Source organism: Solanum pennellii, chromosome 8, assembly GCF_001406875.1.
Source record: "Solanum pennellii chromosome 8, SPENNV200".
NCBI classification, from domain to species: Eukaryota; Viridiplantae; Streptophyta; class Magnoliopsida; order Solanales; family Solanaceae; genus Solanum; species Solanum pennellii.
Genome location: NC_028644.1, coordinates 41954507 through 41964303, shown reverse-complemented (window position 1 = coordinate 41964303; position 9797 = coordinate 41954507). Strand labels below are relative to the sequence as shown.

Genomic DNA, 9797 nt, shown 5'->3' with positions numbered 1-9797 from the left:
CCCCCCCCCACCCGCAAAAAAAAAGCAATCGTCCTCGAATGTTAGAATGGTTATCCATCCCAAACAAGTTCAACCCTAAGTTAGTTCTACTATTAATCACATAGTACATAAAGAATTATACTTCTCATCATCTAAACTAAGCATTTTCATCTTTCTCATCAATTTGTAAGAGATGTGGATACTTCAACTTCATTGCTTCTTCCACTACCAATGTAAGTTCTTCTACTTGTTGGTTCCTCCATAGTACTTTTAATAATATACTTATTTATTTCTTAAATCTTAACTTGTCGATCTCGAATAGAAATGGATACTTCTTCATAAGTTAGATCTCCCGTAGCCTATACATCATCATGAGGGGTCATACGAGATGGGTCACCTATACCTTATTAGACCAATGAGACACTGTATGACTTGATGAAAGCTCTTGTGGTAGCTCTATCTCAATGGTTAATTTACTAATTCTTCAAATAATCTTAAATGAATGTATATAACGGGGACTCAACTTCCCTTTTTTAACAAATTTCATTACCCCTCTTATGGGATACACCTTAAAGAACACTCACTCCCATATGGAAAACTTTAAGACACTTCTTCTAACATCCTCATATGATTTGTGTCGACTTTGATCCATTTATAGGTGTTGTTGTATCACCATAACTTTTTTCATAGCTTGATAAAAAATATTTAGCCCAAATAAGGCAGTTTCACCTGTACCAAACTAGCAAATTGGGGATTTATACTTTCTCCTATGTAAAGATTCATAAGGCGACATTAATATTCAAATTACAGCTATTGTTATAAGAGAATTAAATAAGTGGTAGGTGATCATTCCAACTAATTTTGAAGACTAATATACAAACTTGCAGAATATCCTCAAGTGTTTGAATTGTACATTATGCCTGGTCATCCTTTTGAGAGTGAAAGGCTCTACTTAAACTCATTTGTTTTCCCAAACTCTTCTGAAATGACATCCAAAAATTTGTATTGAATTTCGCTCCTCTATTATATATTATAGATATTGGCACTCCATGTAGTCAATCTATCTCTTTAATATACAACCTTGCATACTCTTCAGTTGTATGAGTAGTCTTCAGCTGTATAAATGTCTTTGCCATACCCTGTTGTGCATTCTCCTTAGGCTGTAATAAAATAGGATCTATGTACTTCTTTTGTTTCACTTCGACTACTAATGAGGATTGTTCCACATTTTGTACAACAATACGTATTGTCTAGAAATTCAAAAAGGTGAACACCCAAGCTAGGTAGTTGGAATAGATCCTTAGTTATTTCTTATCTTTCCACATACTATCCATAAAGTTCTTGCAATTATTTTACTGTTTGAAGCAACAACTAATAGATTTGCTTTACCAAGATGATACAAGATATCAATATCATGATCTTTTAATAGCTCCATCCATCTTCGCTGCCTCATATTTCGGTGTTTTTCCTTAAAGATATATTGAAAAATCTTTTGATCAGTGTATATGTCAACATGAAATCCATACAAGTGGTGGTTCCATATCTTTAAAGCAAACAAAACTGCTACTAACTCTACATCATGGGTTGGATAGTTTTTCTCATGTGGCTGAAGTTGTCTTGAGCCATAAGCTATTACCTTTACCATGTTGCATCAATAAACAACGTAAGCCCACTCCCAAGAATCCCAATACACTGTATAGCCTTCCATGACTTCTGGAAGTGCCAATACATGCGTAGAAGTTAATTTATTCTTCATCTCTTAGAAGCTTTTTTCATGTTCATCACTCCACTAAAACTTTGTTTTTTTTTTTGTGTGTTAGCTTTGTTAATGGTGTAACAATAGATGAGATTTTTTCAACAAACCTTCTATAATAACTTACCAATCCAAGAATACTATAGATCTCCGTAGGCGCTGTAGGTCTTGTCCATCTTTTGCGGCTTCTATTTCTGTTTATGAACACTTATTCCTTCATCAAATATAAAATGACCTAAGAATGCCCAAGATTTCAATCATAACTCACACATAGAGAATTTTGCATACAACTTCTGATCATGAAGAATTTGTAAAACCTATCACAAGTGATTAGCATGATCCTCTTCCGATATTTAATACTCCAAAATGTCATCTATGAATATTATCCAAAACACATACAAAAATTGCTTGAACACCGTATTAATCAAATCCATAAAAGTTGCTGGTGAATTTGTTAGCCTGAATGACTTTACTAAAGACACAAAAAGACCATAACCTGTTTAGAAACTTTCTTGGGTATATCTTTCTCTATGACCCTATCTTGGTGATACCCCGACCTCAGGTCGATCTTTGAAAAACACCTAGAACCTTGTAATTGATCAAATAAATCATCAATTCTAGGAAGGGGATATTTGTTCTTAATCATCACCTTATTCAATTTTAGGTAGTCCATACACATTCTTAACGAGCTATCTTTCTGGAGTACAAATATAACCGGTGCTCCCCATGGGGACATACTATGTCTATGAATCATTTTTCTAATAAGACTTTTAATTTCTCCTTTAACTCACATAATTCTTCCGAGGCCATTCTATACGGAGGAATTCTGATAGGTTGAGTATCTGGAGTCACATCAATACCAAACTCTACTTCTCATTCTGGAGGCAAACTTTGAAGATCTTTTGGAAATTTATCAGAAACTTATTCACTACCGGAATGAATTGTAGAGTTTGTGGCTTCGTATCTATATTTTCACTCTCACTAGATGACATATTTATACTTTGGACATCATCTTGTTTGCCTTAAGATAAGGAATAAATTTACCTCTTTGTGCCCCAATATTATCTTCCCATTGAAGCACTACCTCTTTTGGAAAATGGAAATATATCATCTTAGCTCAACAATTTACTATGGCATAAAGTAGGTAACCAATCCATACCCATTATAACATCGAAATCAACCATTTCATCTAAAAAAGGTCAACCAATGTACAACGATCACAAAAAATTATGATGCAATTACGAGAAACCGTTTTAGTTATGTGTTCATGATGTGTTTTACAATATGTACACTTTATTTGAAGTGCTTTGGAGGTCAAACGTCCAAGAAGTTCCAAAGTTGGTCGTTAGACGTACTAGTGTGTTCTAGTGGGCCTTGGGTATGTTTTACGTGTTGTTTGATGCTCAAATTGTTAGGGAAGAACCTTAACATGTTTATTATAATAAATAGGTTTGAAATGTAAATGGAAAAATCCCCAAGGACCACCCAAGGGGTCCTTGAGAAGGACCAAAATGCTGCCTAGACACTGCCTTGGCATCATCAATTGATGAGCTCCAATCAACGGGCCGTTTATTGTCCCACAACAATAAATGGGGGACATTTATCAAGACTTAGGTGTGTGAGATTAATCCCCAAAATGGTTGTATCTGTCCCAAACTTTGGAAGTGCAGGACGGCCATAGTCCTACCACCGGTCCGTCGACTGCCTTCCGTCGATGCAGCCTAAAATCTCTCTATGAAATGCCGCCATGCAATGGGTGAATTGAAATTTAAACCATGTTCCAAAAAGAAAGGATGATTATTATGGGGTATTTGAGCTATATTAAGGTAGTTAATAACATAAAAACCCCATTCCATATTAATTCTTCAAATTTCACCCTTTCGTCTCAAAACAAACTCTCTCTAGAAACCTCCATTTGAGATGAATTTCAATAAAACCCTTGGTGATGGATTCTCAAGCTTTATTCTTTTAGTTTTCGTGGATTTCTCATATAATGAGGTACGGTAATACTTCATCCTTATTTATCCTCTCATCTAAGGATTTTCTTCAAAGGTTCTCAAAGAGATTTCATGAGCAAATTGTCCATCTTTCAATCTAGCCATGGGTTCATCCTCAAATTGATTTCAAAAGAATTTTTATGATGAATTTATGATTGGCTACTGTTTTGTTGATGATTTTAAATCCAATTTCCTGAAGAACCCATTATCCCTCTCAATTCATAATTTAGCCTATAATGTGGGTAATGAGATCTTCTTGAGATGATGATAGATTGTGATTTAGATTAAATTAGCGTATCTATTGCTAATGGTTTCTATTAAAATTTATGGTGAATTATTGATAATTGATAAATTAGGATCAAAGCTTGGAGAATTGGTAAGATTGTCGTATTGCCTCTACTTTCTATAGAATTGGTAGTTGAATTATCCTTGAATGATATTGTATGGTAATTTCTACTTACGGTGGCGGTGTTTAATTTTATGTCAATCTCTATATGTTATTATCATGTCCTTGAAGGAAAATTGTTGCATTATGAAGAGTGTGGTTATGATGATCACAAAATGTGAAGTTATATGTTTAGCTTTCTAATCTAGTATCATTTTTCTATGTGTTGATGATGTTTCTTACGTTTGAATGAAAGTGTTAGCGTTAGGTTTAACACCCCCAAAACGAGTTAGAGTTTCTAGATACAAACATATTTTTACTAAGGGTATAAGGTCCTAAAATGGTTCATAATATGGTATTGAGGTAGTGTGTAAAGTTAGAGGTGATTTGGAAGTCAAACGTTAAGGGACGACCAAGACGTCGAGGACTAGTTATTTAAGAGGACTTATGTGTTTTTATGTTCTTATTTGTTTGTCATGTGATTATAACGCCCTTAAATAATAAATAATGATGTTTATAATCAGTTTATGAAGTTTCATGAAGTTTATAGGTTAAACGTCCAAGAGCATCAAAGACGTTCGAAAGATAGTCATTGAGACATACATGTGTGTGTCTTGATGGTGCCTAGAATGTTTGGATGTGTTGCATGTAATTGTTTCGGTTAAAAATGTTGTGGAAGGTGCTTCACTTGTGAATGTTCATTTTTACGTTGGAAACACCAGTGTACGACTTCCCAAGGGCCCCGCTAAAAGGCCCACAAGAAGGACCCATAGGCTGTCGAGACATTCCTTGACAGTGTTAATCGATTGAACCAAAAGACCCCCCGTTTGTTGACAAAAGTCCCACTGGCGGTGAAGTCATCGATATTCACTTAGCCAAGATAAGTCACAGTCAAGGAACATCCCAAGACCCCATCGACTGAAGCCACAGAAGGCTTGTCAATGGACCTACTAAACATCGATGGTGGCCCTCGATGTTGGCCTAAAACTGCTGCCTAGCGACTGTTTCATTAATGGGGTGAATGGAAAACTCACCCCACGTGCTAACCTGACCTTACATGATTTATTTGGTGATTTTTGGGTGTATTTAAGTAATCAAAAACGTGACCAACCCATTCCCAATCCAATTCACACAAATTAGACTTTCCCTCAAAAAATATTTTCCCTAGATATCTCCATTGATGGTGAAGCTCAATAACAGATTTGAGCTTGGATTTACATGGATTCTTCATCAAGTTTTAGAGGTTTTTTTTAGATAAAGGTATGGTGATCCTTCATCTCTCAGTAACCTTTCACTTGGAGAGTTAATCTCAATGTTTTCAAAGATGTTTCATGATCAAATCTAGACATGGGTTCTTTCTAAAAAGAGTTTTTAATGGCTTAATCATGATGAATTGTTGATAATGTATTGGTTTTAAAGCGAATTTTTGTTACACCCTCAAAATGAAATAAGGTATCTAGAGCCTCACATATGCCTAAAAAGGTTAATAACATATTAATTTAGTGTTCTATCGTATTCATATTTGATTTTAAGTCATTTGGAGGTTAAATGTCCAAGACGTTCGAAAACTTGGTCTTTAGACGTGCTAGTGAGTCCTTTCTTGTACAATTTGCTTGATTTTATGTGTTGTTTTGAGTTGAGCAGCAGTGTAGTTGACCCTAGTATCTTAATAGACATGTCAAGGGTCAAAACATCCAGATACGACTCCCCGGGGACCACCTGAAGCGCCGCAAAGGAGGACCCAAACCTTGGACAAGAGGCTACCCAAGGCAGTGTGAAGGAGAAAGAATTTTACCTTTCTCTCGTGAGGCACGCCTAGAACACACCTAACTGTCCCAAGAATTATTTGGTGATAAATTGGGAATCTGCTCCGCGACGCGTAACCCACTTCCAGATCTGATTGCTTCGTTTTTAAGTCAATTTCGACATGTCTAAGAGTCCCAATTCGTGTGGGGTGTATTGGTAACCTAGGGGGACGTTTATTAACTGATTTTAGAACCTTTTTAAACCATTTCCCAAGCAAAAACCCCAACACCCATTAAGAAATAAAATTCCCAAAATTCTCTTCTCTTCCAAAAAACCCAAAACCTCCAGTGAAGACAAAGTTCAAGAACAAGCTATGGATTTGGATTCTTGGATCTTTATTTTTAGATTTTCATGGGATTTTTAATGTATAAGGCATGGTGATACTTCATCCATATATAACCATTCATCTATGGAGTCATTTCAAAGGTTTTCTAAACATGAGTTCTAAGTCAAAAATCATATATTTCAATCTAGCCATGGGTTCATTGTTAAAGTGATTTAAAAAGCATCCTAATGATGAATATATGTTTACCTACTGATTTTATGATGAATTTCTATCCAATTTTATAAAGAACCCATAATCCTCCTAATTCCTCAAATTAGCCTATAATGTGGGTTTTGTGATCTTAATTTCATGTTTATAGAATTGTGATTAAATTGTATTGAATTGGTTATTGATATTACTTTCTATATCAAATGATTATGATTTGTGGAGGAATGATCATTATCTTTGAAATATGGTAGGTTGACCTATTTCTTCTAATTAGTCTAGATTGTACATCGAATTATGTTGAATGGTATGGTCCACATATGGTGGTGGTGTTTACATTATTGTACATGCATATATGTTATAATCATGGTCTTGAAGGCATTAGATGCAATATGAATTAATATGATGATTTCTATGTTAGGAAGTAGAAGGATTTAGCCTTGATTCTAATATCATGTCTAAGTGAATTGATGTTATGTGATGTTATGTGTATGGTCTTCTACACTACTTGTTTAATCTAGGTGTGAAGATGATATTATATGCATATGTGTGATTATAATGTTAGTTTAGGTGTTTTCTATATGGAAATGATGAAGACTATCCTTGTAGCATGACCCTACCCATATGAACCCTTTATGAATGTGTGATCAAAGTATGGTAGGAGTAATATATTCTATTGTTGAGTGTGTGCTTGCCTCCTATGATGTAATGTGAGTATGTGTAGTCTATAGTCAATAATCTATATGTTTGTATGGCTTGAGACTTGAATAATATTTTACATGTGTTGTGGTCTTTCGAGGGTGGTTTCCTCAATACTATGTGATAGCCATTATGTGATCATGTTGACCAATGTACACACACATTTCTGGCATATCTGAGTAGGATACATTCATGATTACTAAGAAAAGGATTGTTCTCCTATGCATCGTTACCTATTTCTATGCATGTAAAGTATATGAATAATGAAAATATAATTATGTGTTCCTAAATGTGTTTATGTGAAGGTATATCTAACATATATGTACAAAGACACACATGCATGTATGAATATGATATGATTATGTGAAAGGACATTCTCACATAATGTAGGTTCTATGGTGAATGTAGAATTCTCACCGTTGTTTCCTTTGATCTGTATAACATAGGAGAGAGTAAGTCTCAAAGGCCTAATCTTTATGAACTAATGTTATCTAAATGATTAATGAGGTTTAAAAAGGGACTAATTGCTTACCACCGAGTGAACATGACAAATGAGAGAGGGAGCTTGACATCTAGTCACTCCGGAAAACCATGACGTTAGTAAGTCCGGGTTCCCAACCTAGATGTTGTCTAATGAGATTGAAACCTTCACGCTTAGTTGGTCAAGGTTTATAGAAGAAATCTCCTTGTTCCATAACTATGTGCCCACATAGGACTCTAGCTTAGTGGATCCACCTAGTATAGCTATGTATGAATATTTGCTCCTTCAACAAGTGTTAACACTCTTTTTTCAATGTGGGAGTAGAACATCGGATTCCATGTAGCTCACACGGTCTATGTCAGTTATGACTATGTCTCTGAAGGTTAATAATTAATTAAGATAATAATATGAACTCTAATTTAAATTCTTTTAGGAGTGTACTTGGTATAGGTGGACTATGGACCCTATCTATACATTGCGCTAGATGACTTCAAGAAAGTTACGAATGAAGACCTTTACGAAAAAAGACTTATGTAATGTGATAGTTTATAAATGCATGTTAAGTGACCTTGTTATGTTATGACACAAATTATGACTATGCATGTAAATTAGCCATATGGCTTCTAAATGGGTGTACTTAGTATATTTGGGGTTATGGGACTTCATGTGTACATTGCACAAATAAACGTGTGGAGGGATTATGAGGGTAATTTACCTATGATGTGAACAAACAGATTTATTACTACGGTTGTAGTAAAGAAAAGAGTCTTTATATGATTATATGAACTATGTTGCCTTATTGGTAGTTGTAAATGAATATGTTATGACTTGTTTTGTATGTTATGCCTAGTCTAAAGTTACTTCTTAGGTACACTTGGTGGAAGTAGTATTATGAGATGATACCTACACATTGAACTAGTGTGATGTAGGAGTTGTCTTAGGTGATAGTTCTTATGTAAAGTTGATGTATATGATATGTTTATGACTTATGAATATATGTGCTTGTGTTATGAATCATATTATGAAATATTATTGTAAGGTGACCTCAAAATGATACATTGTACTAAGTACACTTGATGGTTACTTAAGGAAAGAAGTAAAATAAAAGAGAGTTAATATATGGTGTGTATTGAATATCTTTCAATTTATTATAAATGGCTTTATGTGCTATTATGAGTAGTATCCATGTCTATATTATGTATGTTAACTATATTAAGCTTATATATGCCTATGATCATGAAGTTTACTAAGAATACATGATGTATGAGTTCTAACGAAATGTATTCTTTTAGTGCATGTTTTTTCATGGTTGCCATACTTAGTGTATTCTTGTACTAATACCATTCTTCTTTATCTTTTTACACATAGTGTAGGTGGTAATGACTAGAGGATGTCTCCTAGGTGAAGATCATGGATAGTTCCAAGTTCAAGCAAAGGGATCCTCATGATTCAGAATTTCCCCATATCAAGTTCCTATTCATTTTTTATAGCTTAGATATATTTTATGTTTGTAAGGGTCATCTCCCTATTCTATTATATTGAGTTGTGTCTTAAGATGGCAAAGAGATTTAGAGTGTAACTATATATCTATGACATTTTATATATAATGAAGTAATGCTCTAGCATATGATGTGCTATGACAATATCTAAATTTTCAGCTAATTTTTTTAGCATTATTTAATTGAAGATGTCTACGGTCTTATCTTGAACTTAGAGAGGTTGCCGACGCCGTGTTAAGATTTGAGAATACCATAACTTAAAGGGTATACCCTCGGGTCATAACAAACTTTGTATCAGAGCATAAGATTTTGTGTTTTGTCCTTCGGTTTCAAAGTCTTGTGTTGCCACGACTAATAGAGTCTTGTACCATTGGTGGTGAGTCGCGACATATCAAATGATACGGGAGGTTATAGAAAGATAGAGTTTCCTTTCTTCACTATTCTCATGTCTTGACGTAGAACTTAACTCAATAAGATTTCTCTTTTAGGATTTCTTGTTCGGTGGTTTTTTTAGATGTGATTGCTTAAACAAGGATGATTCCTCAATGTTTGGGGGGAGAAAAGGTGAGTTTCTAATACTTACCTTCATTTTATGGTTTGGTGAGAATATATAAAGGTGAATTTAGTATATGTGGATGTGGTTCCATTTATGGCTCTAGGTGGTTTATTCAAAAGGAAATGTTATGTTGAGAACATATAATATGATAT

At 34.5% G+C, this 9797-nt stretch overlaps 1 long non-coding RNA gene across 1 annotated transcript; it reads left to right on the top strand.

Moving 5' to 3' along the window:
• Nucleotides 1-3571: 3571 nt before the first annotated feature.
• LOC114078295 lies at nt 3572-9252 on the top strand. Its single transcript, XR_003579883.1, has 2 exons — nt 3572-3730; nt 8964-9252. It is a non-coding gene; the product is annotated as an uncharacterized LOC114078295 (long non-coding RNA).
• Nucleotides 9253-9797: the final 545 nt, after the last annotated feature.